The sequence below is a fragment of the Arachis hypogaea genome, chromosome 9 (genome assembly GCF_003086295.3).
Source record: "Arachis hypogaea cultivar Tifrunner chromosome 9, arahy.Tifrunner.gnm2.J5K5, whole genome shotgun sequence".
Classification (NCBI taxonomy): Eukaryota; Viridiplantae; Streptophyta; class Magnoliopsida; order Fabales; family Fabaceae; genus Arachis; species Arachis hypogaea.
In genome coordinates this window covers 60,277,460-60,281,271 of record NC_092044.1, presented here as the reverse complement: position 1 = coordinate 60,281,271, position 3,812 = coordinate 60,277,460, and the positions used below count along the sequence as shown (strand labels likewise).

The window sequence follows — 3,812 nt, the reverse complement described above, 5'->3', positions numbered from 1 at the left end:
CTCAACGAGACTGCTTTCTCTCCTCTGTTGTACTCCCATCTGGCCTCAGGTTGGCCAATCTTCTTTTGAACCACATCCAATGAAAGCTTGCCGAATGTTAGGTCCTTTACTATCTGAGGGTAAGCGTCTCTAGCCTGAGAAATATTCGGTATCTATAAGAGGGCTTCCAAAGCATGGTCGGAGGTGTCCAGTGTGACACCTCTCAGAAAAATAGTTACAGATTTCCATAGAATTCCTTGACATGGTGTTCATTGATTTCGACTGGGTCGAATCCTACGAACTTCCATTGGTAAAAATTTAGTCTGTTAAGAATTTCGTCTGCATATTTCTCTGGTAAGTTCAACTTTCTCTCATAGTGAAAGGCTCTCTTTTCTAGTTTCTTGTACTGTTCCTTGGTGGTTTTGATGAGCGGATAATTTATACACTTTTTGGCATTGTTTTTAGGTAGTTTTTAGTAGGATCTAGCTACTTTTAGAGATGTTTTTATTAGTTTTTATGCAAAATTCACATTTCTGGACTTTACTAAGAGTTTGTGTGTTTTTCTGTGATTTCAGGTATTTTCTGGCTAAAATTGAGGGACCTGAGCAAAAATCTGATAGGAGGCTGAAAAAGGACTACATATGTTGTTGGATTCTGACCTCCCTGCACTCGAAATAGATTTTCTGGAGCTATAGAACTCTAAATGACACTCTCTCAATTTCTTTGGAAAGTAGACATCCAGGGCTTTCCATCAATATATAATAGTTCATACTTTATTCGAGTTTAGATGATGCAAACTGGCGTTCAACGCCAGCTCCATGCTGCATTCTAGAGTAAAACGCCAGAAACACATCACAAACCAGAGTTAAACGCCAAAAATACATTACAACTTGGGGTTTAACTCCAAGAGAAGCCTCTGCACGTGTAAAGCTCAAGTTCAGCCCAAGCACACACCAAAGTGGGCCCCGGAAGTGGATTCCTATACATAGACTTATTTCTGTAAACCCTAGTAATTAGTTTAGCATAAATAGAACTTTTTACTATTGTATTTACAACTTTGGATCATCTTTTGATCTCTTGATCACTCTTATGGGGGCTGGCCATTCGGCCATGCCTGGACCTCCAGTTCTTATGTATTTTCAAAGGTGGAGTTTCTACACACCATAGATTAAGGTGTGGAGCTCTGCTGTACCTCGAGTATTAATGCAAAGTACTATTGTTCTTCTATTCAGTTTGGTGTCTTGCATGTTTTTCTTTTCTTGAAAATTTTTCAAATATAAGTTCTTGATGTTCATCATAATCTTCAAAGTGTTCTTGGTGTTCATCTTGACATTCATAGTGTTCTTGCATGCATCATTGGTTTTGATCCAAAATTTTCATGTTTTGAGTCATTTTTGTGTTTTTCTCTCTCATCATTAAAAGTTAAAAAAAAAATCAAAAAAAATATCTTTTCCTTATTTTACTCATAAATTTCAAATCTTTTGGTTGACTTAGTCAAAAATTTTTTAAAATGAGTTGTTTCTTGTTAGTCAAGTCAAGATTTCAATTTTAAAAATCTTGTCTTTTCAAATCTTTTTCAAAAATCAAATCTTTTTCATTTTTTTATTATTTTCGAAAATTTAAAAAAAATTTCAAAAATCTTTTTCTTAACTTTTTCCTTTATTTTCAAAAACTTTACTAACAATTAATGTGATTGATTAAAAAATTTTAAGTTTGTTACTTTCTTGTTAAGAAAGGTTCAACCTTTAAATTCTAGAATCATATCTTTTAGTTTCTTTTTAGTCAAGTCATTAACTTTAATTTTCAAAATCAAATCTTTCTAAATCTCTTTTTCAAATCTTATTCAAAATAAGTTTCAATCATATCTTTTTTCAAATCATATCTTTTTCAAAATCAATTTCAAAAATCTTTTCAAAATTGATTTTCAAATCTTTTTCAACTAACTAATCAACTTTTTGTTTGTTTTACTATTTCTTATCTTCTTCAAAACCACCTAACTATTTTTCTATCTCTAATTTTTGAAAATTACCTTCCTCTTTTTCAAAATTCTTTTTAATTAACTAATTGTTTTAATTTTAATTTTATTTCTTCTCTTAATTTTCGAAAATCACTATCCATTTTTCAAAAACAATTTTTGAAATTCTCTCCCTCTCATATCCTTCTATTTATTTTATTTAATTACTAACACATCTCTTCTACTCATAATTCGAACATTCTCTTCTCCTTTGTGTTTGAATTTTTCTCTTCTCCTTTTTCTATTCTTTTCTTCTTCTACTCACATAAAGGAATCTCTATACTGTGACGTAGAGGATTCCTCTTCTTTCTGTTCTCTTCTTTTTCATATGAGCAGGAGCAAGGACAAGGACATTCTTGTTGAAGCAGATCCTGAACCTGAAAGGACTCTAAAGAAGAAGCTAAGAAAAGCTAAAGCACAACAATCCAGAGAAATCCTTACAGAAAATCTCGAAAAAGAAGACATGGATGAACCCAACAGCAATGCAAGGAAGATGCTGGGTGACTTTACTGCACCAAATTCCAACTTACATGGAAGAAGCATCTCAATTCCTGCCATTGGAGCAAACAACTTTGAGCTTAATCCTCAATTAGTTTCTCTGATGCAACAGAATTGCAAGTTTTATGGACTTCCATCAGAAGATCCTTTTCAGTTCTTAACTGAATTCTTGCACATATGTGATACTGTTAAGACCAATGGAGTTGATCCCAGGGTCTACAGGCTTATGCTTTTCCCTTTTACTGTAAGAGACAGAGCTAGAGTATGGTTGGACTCTCAACCTAAAGATAGCCTAAACTCTTGGGATAAGCTGGTCACGGCTTTCTTAGCCAAGTTCTTTTCTCTTCAAAAGCTGAGCAAGCTTAGAGTGGATGTCCAAACCTTTAGACAGAAAGAAGGTGAATCCCTCTATGAAGCTTAGGAGAGATATAAGCAACTGACCAAAAAGTGTCCTTCTGACATGCTTTCAGAATGGACCATCCTGCATATATTTTATGATGGTCTATCTGAATTGTTTAAGATGTCATTGGACCATTCTGCATGTGGATCTATTCACCTAAAGAAAATGCCTGCAAAAGCTCAGGAACTCATTGACATGGTTACAAATAATCAGTTCATGTACACTTCTGAAAGAAATTCTGTGAACAATGGGACGCCTCAGAGGAAGGGAGTTCTTGAAATTGATGCTCTGAATGCCATATTGGCTCAGAATAAAATATTGACCCAACAAGTCAATATGATATCTCAGAGTCTGAATGGATTGCAAAATGCATCCAACAGTACTAAAGAAGCATCTTCTGAAGAAGAAGCTTATGATCCTGAGAACCCTGCAATGGCAGAGGTAAATTACATGGGTGAAGCCTTTGGCAACACCTATAACCCTTCATGGAGAAATCATCCGAATTTTTCATGGAAGGATCCACAGAAGCAAGGCTTCAATAATAACAATGGTGGAAGAAACAGGTTTAGCAATAGCAAGCCTTTTCCATCATCCCCTCAGCAACAGACAGAGAATTCTGAGCAGAACCCCTCTAGCTTAGCAAACATAGTCTCTGATCTATCTAAGGCCACTTTAAGTTTCATGAATGAAACAAGGTCCTCCATTAGAAATTTGGAGGCACAAGTGGGCCAACTGAGTAAAAAAGTCACTAAAACTCCTCCTAGTACTCTCCCAAGCAATACAGAAGAGAATCCAAAAAGAGAGTGCAAGGCCATTGATATAATCAAAATGGCCGAATCCAAAGAGGAAGGAGAGGACGTGAATCCCAATGAGGAAGACCTCATGGGACATCCTCCAGATAGAAAGGAGTTTCCTATTGAG

General features: G+C 35.2%; 1 non-coding gene across 1 annotated transcript; it reads right to left on the bottom strand.

Moving 5' to 3' along the window:
* Positions 1-2,849: 2,849 nt before the first annotated feature.
* On the bottom strand, positions 2,850-2,957 carry LOC112713285 (small nucleolar RNA R71). The gene has a single exon (XR_003158258.1). It is a non-coding gene; the product is annotated as a small nucleolar RNA R71 (small nucleolar RNA).
* Between the last annotated feature and the right edge of the window lie 855 nt (positions 2,958-3,812).